Below are 20,263 nucleotides of genomic sequence, written 5' to 3' on the forward strand. Positions count from 1 at the left end.
GGGGGTGGAGTCTTTTGGATTTTCCACATAAGGTATCATGTCATCTGTGAAGAGAGTTTGACTTCTTCTTTGCCAATTTGAATATCTTTTATTTCTTTTGTTGTCTGATTGTTGTTGCTAGGACTTCTAGTACTATGTTGAACAATAGTGGCGAGAGTGGGTATCCTTGTTGTGTTCCTGATCTTAAGGGATAGGCTCTCATCTTTTCCCCATTGAGGATGATATTCACAGTGGGTTTTTCATAGATGGATTTTATTAACTCGAGGAATGTTCCCTCTATCCCTATACTCTGAAGAGTTTTAATCAGGAAAGGATGCTGTATTTTTTCAAATGCTTTTTCTGCATCAATTAAGAGGACCATTTGGTTCTTCTCTCTCCTCTTATTAATGTGTTCTATCACACTGATTGATTTGCGAATGTTGAACCACCCTTGGATCCTGGGGATAAATCCCACTTGGTCGTGGTGGATGATCCTTTTGATGTATTGTTGGATCCTATTAACTAGGATTTTGTTGAGAATTTTGGAATCCATATCCAAATCAAAACCACACTGAGATACCACCTTACACCAGTTAGAATGGCAAAAATTAACAAGGCAAGAACTAAGAAATGTTGGAGAAGCTGTGGAGAAAGGGGAACCCTCTTACAGTGTTGGTGGGAATGCAAGTTGGTACAGCCACTTTGGAAAACAGTATGGAGGTGCCTCAAAAAAATTAAAAATAGAGCTACCTTATGACCCAGCAATTGCACTTCTGGGTATTTACCCCAAAGGCACAGATGTTGTGAAAAGAAGGGCCATATGCACTCCAATGTTCATAGCAGCAATGTCTGCAATAGCCAAACTGTGGAAAGAGCCAAGATGTCCTTCAACAGATGAATGGATAAAGAAGATGTGGCCCATATATACAATGGAATATTACTCAGCCATCAGAAAGGATGAATACCCAACTTTTGCATCAACATGGATGGGACTAGAGGAGATTATGCTAAGTGAAAGTCAATTATCATATGGTTTCACTTATTTGTGGAACATAAGGAATAGCATGGAGGACATTAGGAGAAGGAAGGGAAAAATGAAGGGGGGGGATTTGGAGGGGGGGATGAACCACAAGAGACTATGGACTCTGAGAAACAAACTGAGGGTTTTAGAGGGGAGGGGGTGGGAGTGGGGGGATGGGTTAGCCCGGTGACGGGTATTAAGGAGGGCACGTACTGCATGGAGCACTGGGTGTTATACGAAAACAATGAATCGTGGATCACTACATCAAAAACTAGTGACGTATTGTATGGTGACTAACATAACATAATAAAATAAAATTAACTTTAAAAAAAAAGCTACTGTTTCTTTCTCTTTATTCAGTGAATTTTTGGATTTTTAAAAATGATAATCAGAAAATATATTTGATCCATTTCAATTATTTTATAGCTATTTAATATGGTTCTAATACATGCAAAAATTATAGTCTCATTGAGAATAACACACAAACATCAATGTTCAGAATACCACCTAATGTATGTGAAACATAAATGACAAAATTCATTGTAATTACAAATGTATTTAAAACAAGTATAATTGGTAGGCAGAGGTAAGGGTCACTCCTAGGTGAAGCAGACCCTATAGTGCTTAAATAAGTGTTGAAAGATAATGAAGGTATCTTATACTCAAGACTTTAAGTTTGGTGGGGGATGAGGGGAAACATGAGGGGTTAAAGAAAACTATAAATAAAACTATGAGAACCCAAAAGCCCAGTGCAAATATATGAGAATTAGGAATAGAACAGATGAGCCATTACACTAGTTTTATGTTAGATTTTTCTGAAAATTAAAAGAAGTTGGAGATCAGAGAGTTGAAAGCCAAGTTAGTGAGTCTGAAGTTTACTCAGTCATTTAAAGGAGGCATTACAGTATAGTAATTAAGAGTCTAGTTGCTGTCCCCACCACCACCACCCCCACATTCACATACATCCATGGTTTGATTCCTGACTCTGTGTCTTATAAGCTATCTGATCTTTAAATAAGTTGCTGAACTCTATGAGGCTCAGTGTACTCCAGAATTATAATGATAATACTAGCTACCTCAAAAGATTCTTGTGAGGATTAATTAAGTCTATCCACATAAACTGCTTAGAACTGTACCTAACAGATAGTAAGCCCTCCATATTTGCTAGCTATTAGAATTGAGCTTAAAGTAATATAACCAAAGTGAAATAATATAAGCCAAAGATTTAGGAAGGTTTCAAAATACACTGGAGAAGGGTAACCCTAAAAAATGAGACCAATGAAGAGAATACCACCAATTCTTAAAGATGTGGTGACTAAGGGCTAAATTAAGGTAGTAGCAGTGGGAAAGTACAGGCAGGAAAAGATGTCAGAAATATTCCAAAGGTAAATTTGTTAGGACTTGGGAATTGATTTTCTTTGGGAGATAATAAAAAGGAGTAAGTCATGGATGGCTCCCAGATTTCATCACTGGAGAAAGAGAACTTCCCTTATAAAAATCAGGAAATAAATTAGAAGAGTGAGAGATAATTTGTTGAAAAGATCTTAAGTTCAGTCTTAAGCATGATGAGTTTGAGATGCTTATATGATATCCAGGTGGAAATATCCACCATACCCCTGACAATGCAGAATTGGAGCTCATGAAAGAGAGGGCTAGAGAGATGTGAAAACTATCAGCTTAAAGGTGACAAGATAGAATGTGGATGAGTAGGGTGTTGGATGGGAAAAGAAAGGAGAGGGACTGGTATGTCACTTTGGAGAAACAGGATGGAAAAAGAGTAACTGACATATTCAGAGAAAGAACAATCTGGGATAAGAAGGGAGCACTCTTCCAAAGACCAAAGAATAAAAGTGTCTAAGGCATATAATGCTAAGGAAGTGAAAAAAGATCATTATTAATAAAAATTATTGTATTTATCTCCTAAAAGCTCACTGGTGGTTCCTGGCAACGGATTCAAAAAATGGAGAACAAGGAAGGCAGACGGCAAGGACTAAAGGAGTAAATCATCAAGTATAAGGCATCGAGTATAGACCATACTGTTAAGACATTAAATGGTTGACCATAAAAGATATTGGACGGTAGGCTTAAATAGACAGAAGGTCCAAGCGGTGAATAGCTTTGATAATGGATTTTGTTGTTTGATTGTTTTAAGGCAAAGATAAAAGGGTGATATACCCAGGCACTTCCCAGTGAGAAGAGGAGACTGACCAATCAGAATAGATGCTGGCTGGCAAGTTGCAAAAAAGCTGAATGAGCAGTGCAGAAAAGCTGAATGAGCCCTGTTTTTAAGAACAGGGAGAACTGAGCATGTCTATTGGAAGAAGAGAAAGAGGCAGAGAGACACAGACATAAGATATAAAGGAGATCATTGAAAAATTTTACAAAAGAGGTTAAAAAATAATGGTACAGAGAGCACAAGTGACAATTTAGGCATGGAAATAGAAGAGATACATTTTTCTGCTGTGCTGGAGGGAATAAAAAGAGGTGAAGATACAGAGCAATAGGAGGTTATGGGCAAAGAGTGAAAGCAGAGCCATCTGAGGACAAGGGCAGAAAAGTTGCTGGAGCTCATGTCGGATGACATGTACAGGAGGTGCAGAGGTCATCTCTTAGAGTGAGGGAGATGTCATAGGATTGGAAGTTGAACAGTGTGGAAAATCTAAAACAGCTGCCATGAGGAATGCAACGAGAATTTAACAAGCAAAGAATAAAGAAAGTTGCATTCTTTATTGACAAGTAGCATTAAGAGCCCAAACGAAGTTAGATAGCATGAATTTGCAGTGAGCAGGTCTGCACAATTTCATGACTTTCTGTAACACCAAGCAATTTACATCATCTAATCGCCTCATCAATTGTTCCTCAATAAATGCTTTCCTTTTCAATTTTTTTCCAGTATACTTTTAAATGAGTCCAGAAATGAGATGAAAATTCCACATGTGATAAAAATCTATATAGCATAATACAAGAAAGATAAAATTATATTTAACCCAATAAAGCATGTTCAATTTTGCCTCTAACTACAATTCTTATCGTCACAATATTATTAGTGAATGATTAAATATTCTTGTCTATCCCAGCATTATGACGCAAAATATGCTCTTATAATTACCACAACAAATCAACAAAATACAGTCCAGTTTTTAAATATAACTAATATTCCTATTTTATTCCAGGGCTTGGGAAAAAACTACAGCTTGCAAGCTAAATCAGGCACATTATGTTTCTGTACATCCTATGAGCTAAGAATGATTTCTACGTGTTTAAATGCTTGAAAAAAATCATAAGAGTATTTCATGACATGTGAAAAATTACATGACATTCAAATTTCAGTGTTCATAAATAATTTTACCGGAACATGCCCATGCTCAGCTTTTTACATACCATCAGTGGAGCAGCATTAAATAGCTGCCACAGACACCATATGGTCCATATCTGGCTCTTTGCAGAAAAAAATTTACAGATCCCTGTACTAGTCATCCACTTAACCAACACTTACTGATCACCTACTGAGCATTAGGTGCAACGCTGTTTAGGAAACAGAAAGATGAAAAGGGGACACAGTTCCTAACTCCAAGGAGATTACAATCTCTCATGGCCACTTTAATGGTATTTTTAAAGTTATCCAATCTGATTAATGTCACATGACAATGGACCCTCACAGCCCTGCATCCCCCTTATATATTTTCCAGAAGAGATAGTTAAAATGTCACATTGTAAGTGGCTTATTCATGGATCACAAATTTCATATATAATAAAGTAGAAGCTAGAATCTGTGTTCTCATGCTGGCCCATTGTACCACCTCGCATTCCTCATAACAATAAAATGAGGATGATTTCTTGAACCCTAAGGCCGATGTGAGAATTGGTAAGATAATGTGAATAAATTTTTAAATAAGTAAACTTCTAAAGCTATCAAAACTATGCAAATACCAGAAAGTATTACCACTACAAAGTAATTGGGAAGAAGGACATATGCACAATTAATACAAGACAGAATGTGAAAAGCATCACCAAAGGGTACAAATAAATTGCTACAGTGGTCCATTTCAGAAAAGATCACAGTTCAATGAGCATGTCAATGAAGACTTCAGGACAAGGACAGCATTTGTGCTCAGCCCAGAGGGATAAATAAGCAACACTTCAATAAGGGATAAAGCAAATGACCAATATTTTGTTTATGATTTTAATAGCAAAATATTGAATTATTCACTCCTCAAAATAATTCTCCCATCCCCTATTGTTTGGTTGCAGTTTATCTACAAAATCATATCAAAATTAAAATATGTGAACCTGTAGGCCACCTCTGTTAGTACCAGGAGGCCAGACGGGACAAGCTGCCACTCTGTCCCCTACCACAAAGTGGGTACTAATCACTTGATTGCTGCACTTTTTCCTGGAAGGCAGGACCAGCCTGGAAATCATTCTCCACACAGCTCCTCAGGCAGTACCACATAAGTTAAAACCCATCTGACAGCTCTAGCCATTTAAAAATTAAGCAGTTAACACCATATTGTACTTCAGAAGAATTTATGGAAAAAATGCATATTACTGCACTAGGAATGTACCAGTTTGGTTTAATTTGGCCTATTTATGGGAAACAAAATTATTTCCAACTGAATATGTGCACTCTTTACTAGAAATGAAATTTACAATTACTCACAGTTGAAATACCCTGAGACAGATTCTGACAGCAACTTCATGTCCTTTCAGGCTTGGAATGTATTACATGATTATAATTACCCCGATTTTGAAGGTAAATTTAGGGAATTGTTTTTCATTATTCTCTGAGACTGTCCTTGGACTCATTATTTTTGCCATGTCTTCATCAGTCAGCTGTGTTTATAGTGGTACTCAGGATATTTTGACTCTTTTTAACTTGTTGTTCAACTTCCTGTTGAAATAGCATATTCCCTACTTTACTAACTCACTCTGATTAAGCACAGTAGGAGAGTGAGTCCAGACTGAGAAACTATTCATTACCCTTAAGCAAATAAAAGTAAGAATGATGCTATGATATAAAATCTTAATAAGTTCAAATATCCCATAAATTCTTTTTCTTTAACCAATGTAGGAGATAACTTCTACTAATCCAATTCATTATGACAGATTATACCTTCTTCAGCAACATCAAATATATAATAAAATAATTGAGAATAAAGACCCAAACTCAATACAATATTCCTGTGTTATCAATATATGATCTCATTCAAGATCACTGATACTCAGTGTTGGAGTAGTTACTTGATTGCTGAAGAAAATTTCAATCTGCTCCATCCTAACCTTAACTTCCACACATCTCATGTACAGTAAAATTTTTTTAATAAATTAGTGATGGCATGATTGTCACTGTATAAAATCTATACTATTGCAGCTAATAAAGAGAAGGCTATCTTCTGTCAAAACCCAAAAGTTATACAATTACGTTATCAACAAATGTTTAAATTCTTTTGTTAAGTTATTATCATAATTATTCTAATATCTGGAATATTCACCACATATCTATTCAAGTTTATTTAATAAACAAATAAGTCCACAGCAATATTTTGTTCCTTTTAGCTTACTCTCCTTATGAGCTGTGCTCTTCTATTGTCAAAGCACTACATGAGATCTCTACTGGACTGCCTCTTCATGTTTACTCAACTTTTTTATTGTTTATATCTTCATATACTAGTATATGAGAGTATACTAGACTAAGAGTTCTTCTTTATTATTTTAGAAATAATTTCATTATGAAATGTTACAAGAATGCAGATAATTACAGGGAGTCATAAAACATACACCAAACTCCATGAAGTCTTAATTTTTTTTACCATGTTTGACTTAGATCTTTAAGTATTTAAATATTACCAATGGAGTTGTAGCCCTCTGCAATCCTGTTTTGTCTCCCTCCCAAGAAGTAACTTTTATTCAAATTTGGATTTGTCTTTTTCAGACATATTTTTATATTATTGTATTTATATGACTGTAGTAGATGTATCCCTAAATATTATACATTCGTTCTGAAAAGAGATGAAAGAAAAGAAAAAAAAAACAGACTCCTGCAAGAGTCTCTGTACCCTGCATTTCTCCTTCACCCCTAAAAAACAAGTGTTACTTCAAAAGGAAAGAGCAAATTAGAAGCTTCAGAGGAGTCTGGGGCTATGATGGTAGAAAGGACCTGTGCTCTCTTCTTCACAGGCATCACAGTTTCTAAAATACCGCCCTAATGGAGGAGAGAAGCTGGCTGGCGGCAGGTGGGATAAAGGCAGAGAGTGCCTGCCACCAACCAACCAGGTCTCCTGCAGTTCTGGAGGAAGTAGGAAAGTAGCCAAATTTCCCTATGTCCCTGAGACATAGGGCCCTTAAAGGACTTTCTTGTTAGATAAGAGTACCACAGTGAGTGAACCAGTGCCTCATCAGAAGGGGGATGAACATGCTGAGGTGACAGATGGAGCAAGTTATCTCAACAGATGATAGACTGGATAGATTGTAACAGCCAGTGGTCGGTCAGCCGGGCTCCCCAATGCCATCATGTAAGAGTTAAAAGTACAGTTACTTGGCTTAAATGTGAAATTGCTGAGTTTACCCAGAACCATTAAGATTATGTGTCTGCCATAAGGGATTGAAACAGAGATTAACATGAGTTATTTTAAAGGTTAAAAATATTACTTCTCACAGCTGAGTAAGTGATAATATTATAACCACTACTTGCACATTTACAAAACTCAGCTCCTCACAGTCTTAAATATCTCCCCACAAATCACTTACAAGGTTAATTTTAATTGTTCTGTAAATGGAAATAATTAACCTACTGACAACACGCTTTTTTTTTTTTAATCTCACCCAGTATGGGGCTCAAACCCACAACCCCAAGATTAAGAGTCGCACACTCTTCCGGCTGAGTGAGGCAGGCACCCCAACCAATTGACATCACTTAAAAGAATTACTTCTAAAGGTGGTTAAAGAGACATTAAACTTACAGAGCACAAATACTTGAATACCTTAAGAATTACCTTGAATAAGAAAAATACAAATAATGTATTCATTAGTTTCAAAATTACAAATCAGGGCGCCTGGGTGGCTCAGTTGGTTAAGCGACTGCCTTCGGCTCAGGTCATGATCCTGGAGTCCCGGGATCGAGTCCCGCATCGGGCTCCCTGCTCGGCGGGGAGCCTGCTTCTCCCTCTGACCCTCCCCCCTCTCGTGTGCTCTCTGTCTCTCTCATTCTCTCTGTCTCAAATAAATAAATAAAATCTTAAAAAAAAAAATTACAAATCAATTAGAAACTATAAAGAAGGCTGATTCTCATAGAAAAGTACATTTCCAGCATTGGTATCCTATATAGAAGAAATCTTTGAACCTAAAATCAGAACTATGGATTCGATCCTTGTATGTGCAGTTGCTGCTGTATGAATTTGGAGAAGTCACTTAGACTCTGAGTTTCAGTTTCTATAAAAATAGTACCTATCACACAGAATTGTTTTAAGAATGATTTTTATGTGGCAAATTCTTATTGAATGCCTATTCTATATTAAGCACTGACTATAGATATCAAAATAGAAAATTAAAATATTGGTCCCTGTCCTCAATAAATTCAGAGTATGGTAGAGGAAACAGTCAGATGGCTAAGACTTTTAATGTCAGGTAGTACTTCCTATAAATGAGGTTATGGGAGGAAGTAAAAAAAAAAAGAAGCACTGAAGAGAAAGCTTAGAGCAGTGGATTAAGAATGGGTAAGATTCAGAAAGGTGAAGTTTAAGAAGATTCTTAAAAGCTGGGATTCATACCATGCCACTTCATCACCCCTAAAAATCAATTAAAAGTCTTAGAGATTAAAAAAATGGAAATGATTTATAATCAAAATTGATATATAAATTAAGGACTATATCTATATAAAATAAATTCAATTTAAAGTCTCAATCAAGGGTCACCTGGCGGGCTCAGTCGGTGGAGTGCATGACTCTTGATCTCATCAGGGTCATGAGTTTAAGCTCCATGTGGGGTGTAGAAATTACTTAAATAAATAAAACTTAAAAAATAAAAATAAAAAATAAAATCCACTCAAAAGTCACACAGTTTATGATGGAGTTGAAATTAGGCCCACAAAATTCAACAATACAAACTAATGTTGTACCTCCTATATTCCTAGCAGTGTTAAAAGAAAAGCAGGTATTAATAAAAAATTATGATTCATATTTTTACCCTCAAAGAATTATACCATTCTAGTCAATAAGATTTATATACATGAAATACTTCAAAATATAAAATCAGTTTGTATACAATACAATGCCAAAAAGACATTATATAAAATAAGTGGCCAGAAAGTGAAGAGAAACAGGAATGTCAGAATTTACTGAGAAAGGTTATAAGGAAAAATGTGGCACCTAAAAGAGGAGTCATCAGCTATAAATAAATCATAAGAAAAGAGAGTGGCTATCCAGGTAATTGACATGATTAAGGCACACAGCAAAGCTGTGCATGAAATATGTGTGACAGAAAATACAATAGACCAAGTAGAGTTAGATTTAGGAAATCGTGAATTTGAATAATCACGGACATATCCTTGATGCCAAAGAAAGAAGAACCCCTGAACTCTAGTTCAGTAATATTTTCATTAAATCATGAAATCAACTTTTTTTAAATATCACAATTAGATGTTTAAGTCCACAACAAAAAATTAGAGAAACAAAAGCACTTCAAGGTATTCCCTGAGAGAGATGTAACACTACAAGAGTTAACCTAGAATATAGATGCAGATTTCTCTGGGACCCTGCCCTCCCTAGCTGCTCTTCAGATAACCTCCACAAAAAACATTTTGACAGAAAAAACTTTTCTCATTATAGCTATATTGCACATATCATATTTGAAACAAATATATTTCCATAAAACATTTTGCAATGAATACAGTTTCGATATCATAACATGCCTATATGTTTATGTTCATTCTCAGCTAATGCATTTGTCTGCCATTAGGAAAGTATCAATAGAATGTTATATATGATGTGTATTATGTGTAAATTTTAATTGGACCACTTTGTGAAAATGTTTTAACATAATTTATTAGTAAAACTTTCCATCCCTACAAATTATACCACACATCCACACTAGAAATAAAGAGTTGGCTCCTATAGTGTTTGAGGAGAATGCTCACTAGAACTAAAACTCCAACAGAGGCTGGAAGTTCAACAGTTTCAGAGTTCTAACTAACTGAAAATCTCTGAGGATCACACATCTGGAATGAATTCCAAGTGATTCCCATATAAGGTGGAGATTTATAACATCAAATGGAAACCATTACACAAGTTAGTAGTTGTAAACAATTCGAGTCTGAAATTGTTCAACATACACCCTTGAAACTGAGTTTGTAGTTTTTTTCCAAATGGGTGATGGGTATTAAGGAGGGCACTGGTGGTGATGAGCACTGGATGTTACACATAAGTGATGGATCACTAAATTCTACACCTGAGACCAATTTTACCATATATGTTAACTAACTAAGGGGTGCCTGGGTGGCTCAGTTGGTTAAGCGGCTGCCTTCAGCTCAGGTCATTATCCAAGGTCCTGGGATCGAGCCCTGCATCAGGCTCCCTGCTCAGCAGAGAGCCTGCTTCTCCCTTTCCCTCTGCCTGCCGCTCAGCCTACTTGTGCTATCTTTCTGTCAAATAAATAAATTTTTAAAAATCTTTAAAAAAAATTTAACTAACTAGAATTTAAATAAAAACTTGAACTTAAAAAAAGAAATCAAAGCAAAACTAAAGGCATGGTAATATCAACCTATCAAAACACTACCAGATTTTCTGAATTATTTTCAATTATAAATTAGACAATTTGGCACAATCGTTGTCAAGTGTTTAAAAAAATTATTGGGATTTTTTGTCATGGTTTCATTTCATTAGCAGCAAAAGCATCTCTATCAAATCATCTTAAATTTGTTTTTCTTAATGTTCCAGAGAATTCTGCAGTCACTGTGAAAGTCTTCTTCTTTTTTGTGGATTACATATATATTACCAACTCTTCTTCCTATATTTCAAATCTCAGTTAATGGCTGTGACCCAATTATCTCTGTCATCTGGATTAGAAATCTCATTCTTACCTTTCTCTTCTTCATCTCTTCATTTAACGGGTCACCAAGTACCAGATTGTGAGGGTATCTGACTGTAACATTTACTATGCTATTGATCAATCACACTTGACTGATTTGTCTGCCCAGGCTAATGAGGTTTGTGTTCCCTTCTCCTACATAGTTCTATGTACTTTTCCCCCCAAAGCTACATAATTGAAAGGGAATGACTTTTTTTTTATTGTGTTATGTTAATCACCATACATTACATCATTAGTTTTTGATGTAGTGTTCCATGATTCATTGTTTGCATATAACACCCAGTGCTCCATGCAGTTCGTGCCCTCCTTAATACCCATCACCAGGCTAACCCATCCCCCTACCTCCCTCCCCTCTAGAACCCTCAGTTTGTTTCTCAGAGTCCATAGTCTCTCATGGTTCGTCTCCCCCTCCGATTCCCCTCCTTCATTTTTCCCTTCCTGCTACCTTCTTCTTCTTTTTTTTTTTTTTAACATATAATGTATTATTTGTTTCAGAGGTACAGGTCTGTGATTCAACAGTCTTGCACTATTCACAGCGCTCACCATAGCACATACCCTCCCCAGTGTCTATTACCAAGCCACCCCATCCCTCCCACCCCTCCCACCCCACCCCCTACTCCAGCAACCCTCAGTTTGTTTCCTGAGACTAAGAATTCCTCATATCAGAAAGGGAATGACTTTTCCAAGTAGACTTAACAGTAGATCTTTAAAATTCTGATATCCTTTTGCCTTTAATATTTGAATGGAATGGCTTTAGCTCCTACTTCATGCATTTCTTAGCCACTTAATTATAAAAAAAAGAAACTCTCAAGGGTTCCTGCAAGATAGCAAACTCCTACTAGCTACTGGTCCCCTGCCCCAACCAACTGTTGATGCCACAGAAATAAAGTGCATTAATCTGAAGAACTAAAGGAGAGCCTGTGAGGAGCCCCTGTAGAGACACGGGCAATCGTGAACTTGGTGTAGGGTAGAAGGCAAACAACTGCTTGGCCAAAAAGCTTGGCATACAGTGTAGGTATAGGTTCAGGGAAATTTTTCTAGTTTTGCTCTTCACTCTCTGCCACATTAACATGCCTGTAGTCACAGGGGGACAGAAAAACCACAGCATCAGCCCAAAACCACAGAGGAAACAGTCCTCTGGAGGCTCCTGGGTGGCTCAGTTAGTTAAGCATCTGCTTTCAGCTCAGGTCATGATCTCAGGGTTCTGGGATCCAGCCCCATGTCAGGCTCCCTGCTCAGCGGGGAGTCTGCTTCCCTCTCCTTCTGCCCCTCCCCCCGCTTGTGCATGCTCTCTCTCTCAAATAAATAAATAAATCTTAAAAAAAAATAGTCCTCTGAATCAAGATGAGAACAGCAGATAACAGTTGCAAGTGAACTAAAAGCTCCTCCTCTGCCTCTCTCCCTGTAAGGAATAGCGATGGAAGTCAAAAAAGAAAAACCCTCTATAGAAAGCAGTATAATAATAATCATAAAAAAGAGGGTAGGAGGAAATTTTTGGAGGTGGATATGTTTATGGCATAGGTTGTGGTAATGGGTTTTTTTTTTAAGATTTTATTTATTTAGGGGCACCTGGGTGGCTTAGTCGTTAAGCGTCTGCTTTCAGCTCCGGTCATGATCCCAGGGTCCTGGGATCGAGCCCCACATCTGGCTCCCTGCTCAGCGGGAAGCCTGCTTCTTCCTCTCCCACTCCCCCTGCTTGTGTTCCCTCTCTCACTGTCTCTTTCTCTGTCAAAAAATAAATAAAATCTTAAAAAAAAAAAGATTTTATTTATTTATTTAACAGAGAGACACAAGCAGGGGGAGTGGGAGAGAAGCAAGCTTCCTGCAGAGCAGGGAGCCCTATGCAGGGCTCGATCCCAGGACCCTGGGATCATAACCTGAGTGGAAAGCAGATGCTTAACGACTGAGCCACCCAGGCACCCCTTGATAATGGTTTCTTGAACATATACTTATTTCCAAACTCATGTTGTATATATTAAATGTGTACATCTTTTTATATAGCAATCATACCTCAATAAAGTAATTTTTTAAAATAAGAACAATCTTTAAAAAAAATTTTAAAAAAAATAAGAAGAACAAGAAAAAGAAAAAGGAGAAAGCAATAATGCAGGCCATATGAAGAAATAAATCAGGCTACCCACAAAAGAAAAGAATCAGCCTGACATCAGACTGTTCACCAGCTATATTACAGAGATAGTGATATGGAATTGTTTCCTCAAAATGTTTAAAGAAAATAATTTTAATCCTAAAATTGTATATTTAGTCAAACTATCATTTAAATGTAAGACTGAAATGAAGATATCTCATACATACAAGGCCTCAAGGGCTCCTGGATGGCTCAGTCAGTTAGGTGTCTGCCTTCGGTTTAGGTCATGATCCCAGAGCTCTGGGATCAAGTCCCACATCGGGCTCCTTACTCAGCAAGGAGTCGCTTCTCCCTCTACCCTTCCCCCATGCTCGTGATCTCTCTCTCTCTCACTCTTTCTCTCTCTCAAATAAATAGAATCTTTAAACAAACAAAAAAATACATATAAAGCCTTAAGACATTTTTTTACACAAAGCCTTTTGGAAGCTCTCTTAGAAGAAGTATTCCAAAAAGAAGGGAAATAAATCATGAAGGATGAGGTACTATAAGATATTTGGAAAACAGGTGAATAAATAATTTAATAAAGTTTAGAGTTTTGTTTTTTTTTAAAGATTTTATTTATTTATTTGACAGAGAAAGACACAGCGAGAGAGGGAACACAAACGGGGAGTGGGAGAGGGAGAAGCAGACTCCCTGCCGAGCAGGGAGCCCGATGCGGGACTCGATCCTGGGACTCCAGGATCATGACCTGAGCCGAAGGCAGTCACTTAACCAACTGAGCCACCCAGGCGCCCAAGTTTAGAGTTTTTTAAGAGAAAAAAACATATAAAAGTATATTAAAAAAATACAGAACCAAAATTCTGGGTACCATCATCACAGAAGTGGAATGGGAAAAGGTATGGAGAACAAAAGAAGATGTAAGTATGATGAAGGACAATATATTAGGGGAAGAGAGTTAAATGGATATTGATAACTTCAAGTCCTTGAAAAGGAAAAGTAAAAATAAGATGGATCTTAATATATTAGGCATAATCACTAGAAAAATAAAAATAAAATGGAGGATTTCAAATCAGCAAAAGAAGATTAAATCTATCCAATGGAATACAGGAAGGAGAAAAGAAGAAATCTACTACTAATTCAAATGGAAAAAAACAGTAATATGGCAGAAAGATGTTCTAATAGAATAAATATATAAATGTAAATAAGGTTAACCTCACAAACCAAAACAAAGATTATCAGACTATATTTTATTATACATTCATCAACATGTTGTCATCAGATATCTTCTTTTATTTTTTAATTTAAATTCAATTTAGTTAACATATAGTGAGTGTATTATTAGTTTCAAGGATAGAATTTAGTGATTCATCAATTGTATATAACACCCAGTGCTCATTACATCAAGTGCCCTCCTTAATGCCCATCACCCAGTTAACCCATCCCCTCACACACCTCCCCTCCAGCAACCCTCAGTTTGTTTCCTATAGTTAAGAGTCTTTTATAGTTTGCCTCCCGCTCTGTTTATTTTTTCTTCCCTTCCCCTATGTTCATCTGTTTTGCTTCTTAAATTCCACACATGAGTGAAATCATACGGTATTTGTCTCTCTCTGACTGACTTTTTTCACTTAGCATAATACCCTCTAGTTCCATTCACATCATTGTAAATGGCAGGATTTCATTCTTTTTGATGGCTGAGTAATATTCCAAACAGTACAGATGAATGGATGAAGAAAATATGTATACACATTTAATTGAATATTATGCAGCCTAAAATAGTAGATCTTGTCATGTGCTAAACATGGGTGAACCTTAAAGATATTATACTTATTATTTACCTAAAACAAAAGGAAAAATACATATAGTTCCACTCACATAAAGTTTCTAAAATATCATAGAAACATAAAGTAGAAAAGTGGCTGCCAAGGGCTAGGGCGATGGGATATGGGGAATTAGTGTTTAACGGACATAAAGTTTTAGTTTTGCAAGATGAAAATGTTCTGCACAGGCAGCAACCTCTTCGACCTCAGCCGCAGCAACTTCTTCCTAGAAACATCGCCAAAGGCAAGGGAAGCAAGGGCAAAAATGAACTATTAAGACTTCATCAAGATAAAAAGCTTTTGCACAGCAAAGGAAACAGTCAACAAAACCAAAAGACAACTGACAGAATGGGAGAAGATATTTGCAAATGATTTATCAAATAAAGGGCTAGTATCCAAAATCTATAAAGAACTTATCAAATTCAACACCCAAAGAACAAATAACCCAATCGAGAAATGGGCAGAAGACATGAACAGATATTTCTGCAAAGAATACATCCAAATGGCCCACAGACACATGAAAAACTGCTCAACATCACTCAGCATCAGGGAAATACAAATCAAGACCACAATGAGATACCACCTCACACCAGACAGAATGGCTAAAATGAACAAGTCAGGAAACGACAGATGTTGGTGAGGATGTGGAGAAAGGGGAACCCTCCTACACTGTTGGTGGGAATGCAAGCTGGTGCAGCCACTCTGGAAAACAGTATGGAAGTTCCTCAAAAAGTTGAAAATAGGGCGCCTGGGTGGCTCAGTCACTGGGTATCTGCCTTCAGCTCAGGTCATGATCCTAGGATCCCAGGATCTAGCCCCGCATCGGGCTCCCTGCTCTGTGGGAGGCCTGCTTCTCCCTCTCCCACTCTCCCTGTTTGTGTGCCCTCTCTCGCTGTGTCTCTCTCTGTCAAATAAATAAATAAAATCTTTTAAACAAAAAGTTGGAAATAGAGCTACCCTACGACTCAGCAATTGCACTACTGGGTATTTACCCCAAAGATACAAATGTAGTGATCCGAAGGGGCACCTGCACCCCAATGTTTATAGCAGCAATGTCCACAATAGCCAAACTATGGAAAGAGCCTAGATGTCTAGCGACAGATGAATGGATAAATGTATATATATATAATGGAATATTATGCAGCCATCAAAAATGAAATCTTGCCATTTGCAAAGACGTAGGTGGAACTAGAGGGTATTATGCTAAGCGAAATAAGTCAATCAGAGAAAGACAATTATCATATGATCTCACTGATATGAGGAATTTGAGAAACAAGGCAGAGGATTATAGGGGAAGGGAGGGAAAAATGAAACAAGATGAAATCAGAGAGGGAGACAAACCATAAGAGACTCTTAATCTCAGGAAACAAACTGAGGGTTGCTGGATTGGGGGGTTGGGAGGGATGGAGTGGCTGGGTGATGGACATTAGGGAGGGTATGTGCTATGGTGAGTGCTATGAATTGTGTAAGACTGATGAATCACAGGGGTGCCTGGGTGGCTCAGTCAGTTAAGCATCTGTCTTCAGTTCAGGTCATGATCCCAGGGTCCTGGGATTGAGTTCTGCATCAGGCTCCCTGCTCAGCAGGAAGCCTGCTTCTCCCTCTCCCTCTGCCTGCCACTCTGCCTACTTGTGCTCTCTCTCTCTCTCTCTCTGTCAAATAAATAAATAAAATCTTTAAAAAAAAAAGACTGATGAATCACAGACCTGTACCCCTGAAACAAATAATACATTAAATGTTTAAAAAAAAAAATGAAAAAGTTCTGGAGTTCTGTTGTAGAGCAATATGAATATATTTACCACTGTTGAACTGTACACTTAAAAATGTTTAAGATGGTAAGTTTAATGTTATTGATTATAACTATCACCAACTAGACCCCAAGACCTAATCTTTCCTGCCTACCTCCTACTTGTACTTACTGGCCTTTGTCCCACATTTTTCCTTAAGCCCTTCTTTCCAGTTTATCTCTTAACTCAGGCAAATGGAAACTAAAACCACCCCTGGAGTGATAGCCACTGCCCTGACAAGACCATCAGCCAGCCCAGAATCATGGCTTTGGAAATTATTCCTTGTGATCTTCTTATTTGTTACAAATAAAGTTTTCTTTGTGCAATAACTCAACCTGGTCCAGTTTTTGACTCACCAAGGAGCAAACTCACATTGGATTAGTTACATAACCACAAAATAAAACAGAATAATTTTTAAAAGCTCCGTGGAACTAATTAGATCAAAATTAAAGATTTCAGTTCAGTGAAAATCAACTTAAAGTTACCAGAGCAAAGAAGATGTTTGTAATTTCTAAAAACCTCAAAGGATTAATATTTAAAACATACAAAGAACTCTTGCAAAGTGAAAAGAAAAAGACAGGAAGCCCAATGGAAAACAAGGATATGCATAAACAATTGCAGAATATGAAGCCCTAATGCCATTAACCTAAGTGTTCATGAGGTGATGTTCTAACTTATTAGTACTTATTAGTAATCAAAGATATGTTACTCACCAATTAGATACCACTTTATACTACCAGAATGGCTAAAATTAGAAAATTTGGGGATGCCTGGGTGGCTCAGTTGGTTAAAGCATCCATCCAACTCTTGTTTTTGGCTCAAGTCATGATCTCATGGTCATGGGACTGAGCCCCACATAGGGCTCCATGCTCAGTGCAGAGTCTGCTTGTCCCTCTCCCTCTGTTCCTCTCCCTGTTCATGCACTCTCTCTCAAATGAATGAATGAATGAATGAATGAATAAATAAATAAATAAATAAATAAATAAATAAATAAATAAATAAAATCTTTAAAAGAAAATGGAAATTTTGATGGAACCAACTGAGAATAAAAGGAAACAAAAACTCTTATATTCTACAACCATTCTTGAGAGTAACCTGGCAGAAAATACTAAAATTATTTAATGGAATTATATAGGCATAAACTCTAAACGCAGCAACCTTATTTTGTGATATATATCCAAAAAAACAAAAACAAAAACAAAAAAACCTTCTTAATCAGCTCAGTAAAGGAGCACAGACAAGGTGTTCATCAAATCATTGTTCTAACACTTTATATAAACAGATAAGTGTGGTAAATATGTACAATGAAATAATATGTAGAGATTAGAAACAACAAAATACATATACATACAACAATATGAATAGATCTTTAAAACATAATGTTGAGGGCACCTAGGTGATCAGTTGGTTAAGCGACTGCCTTTGGCTCAGGTCATGATCCTGAAGTCCCAGGATCAAGTTCCGCATCGGGCTCCCTGCTCAGCAGGGAGTCTGCTTCTCCCTCTGACCCTCCCCCCTCTCATGTGTTCTCTCTCTCTCATTCTCTCTCTCAAATAAATAAATAAAATCTTTAAAAAAAATAAAACATAATGTTGAGTGAAAAAAAAGTAGAATAAGACTTAAACCCCAATGCCATTTAAGAAAAAATACATACATATGACACTACATATTTTATAAGAAGCTTAAAAACATACAAAACATGGACTAGGATTGAAGATTTTAGATGAAGAGAATGTAAGGAAAGAGACTGGAAAATAAGAAATGGTAAGTATAAAACATAAAATAGAATAAGGGAAGGAGAATGTAAATAAAGGTATGTAAAAATATAACAAAATCAAAGTTTAAGTGGCTTGCATTAATCAATAGTAATAATGAGCTGAGATCCTGAGGAAAATTATTTCTTTGAAAAAGAAAGGGTAAAAGAGACACTCAGGCTACCTTAAGTAAAATTGAGCTCATTGTAAGGATATATAAGGTCTAGAACTACAACTGTTAACTGATAAGCAGCCAGGAACTAATAAATCTGTAGGAACCAATTATTTTGTCTCTCAGGTTCTCTCTCCTCTGGCTTTCAATTTTCTGAGTTATCTCCTGCTACACTACTGGCTTATCCATTCCTTCATTTTGTATTATGTTTACTATTTCATGGTTTCAGCTTTTTTTCATCCTCACTTTAGTTTTGACATGATAGATCATTGTGTAAACTCTGTATCTCTTTTTTCTATGTGTATCTGACTCTACTTCTTAGCTTCTCCACATGCATCCTTCCCACAACTACCTCCTGTCCTCATATTTCCTACGTCAAATACAGCCATACCCTGCTTAACACTAGAGACAATATTCCTGAAAATGAGAGCACTGAATCAACACTGCACAGGGTCATCAAAGCTTTGTCTCTGTGAGGATTCATTCTTACTACAAACAACATATCATGAGATGTTTATTGGTAGACATTTACATTCTCTTTGATCTGAGGTATTATTCTAATGGTAGCTTTAGTATAGGGAGTGTTGCAGGCACTGGGAGTCATACAATACAAATGGCTGCCTAAAACTTGCACTTTCAGTAGGGCCCACAATTGAGGCAATTTCCTGGAAATGCATTAAATTTATATATTAATTTGGAAAAAGTTGATATGTTTACTCTTAAGTCTGTATGTGTGGATAAATGACGGAATGGATAGATAGATGATAGATAGATAGATAGATAGATAGATAGATAGATAGATAGATAGATAGATAGATGACAGATAGATGATATAGACAGGCATATATCTTCATTTATTTAGATATTTTCTATGTCTTTCAATCAAGTTCTAAGATTTTTCTCTTTTAATTCTTTGTTAGGTTAATTCCTATATTATACAGCTTTATTGTTTTCCTTTTGCAAATGACTTATTATAGCCTATTGTCTTATTTTGTTGGTTTTTGCTAGTATAGAAAGAGAATACTGAGTTCTGTAAGTTGAAGAGAATTCTTATGTCTGAGTAAATTCTTATTCTGTTATCCTGGAAAACCCCTCTTTTAAGAAATATCCTCCATCTCCATTTTGTTTTGTTCTTTTCCATTTTTATTATAGTCTTTATGCTGGCTCTTTTGTATATTTTCATTCATCTTTAAATGTGGTCAGCCATTTAACAACAAAAAAAAATGGCAGTGAGGTTTTGATTTGGGTTTTTAACTAACCAACTGTTATTCCCGTAGCCCTAAATTTTTTATGTTAAAAGGCTGATGTGACTCACAGGACTGTTGTTAAGTCCCAACTCTGGGTGTTGTGATCCTTGTTCCCCTGCCTCCCCCTCCTCACTCCCTCCACCTCCTGCTCTTTCCTCATTTGACTTCTGGCAGTCTCCTTTGACTAGAAAACAAACAGTAGATAATTGAAATGTCATGTCATTGAACTTCCCAGCAAAATGGTTGCCTAAAAAAATACAGTCTCCCTCCCACCATCAATTCTGACAACTAGAAATGTTGAGTTAATGTGTTTTAATTCA

General features: G+C 36.7%; 1 long non-coding RNA gene across 3 annotated transcripts in view; it reads right to left on the bottom strand.

Moving 5' to 3' along the window:
• LOC135363842 (uncharacterized) overlaps positions 1–20,263 on the bottom strand; it is a 478,080-nt gene that overhangs the window by 352,335 nt on the left and 105,482 nt on the right. The window lies entirely within an intron of this gene.

Source organism: Mirounga angustirostris, unplaced genomic scaffold (assembly GCF_029215605.1).
Source record: "Mirounga angustirostris isolate CCGP_5_RB_7025 unplaced genomic scaffold, mMirAng1.0.hap1 SCAF_3, whole genome shotgun sequence".
Classification (NCBI taxonomy): domain Eukaryota; kingdom Metazoa; phylum Chordata; class Mammalia; order Carnivora; family Phocidae; genus Mirounga; species Mirounga angustirostris.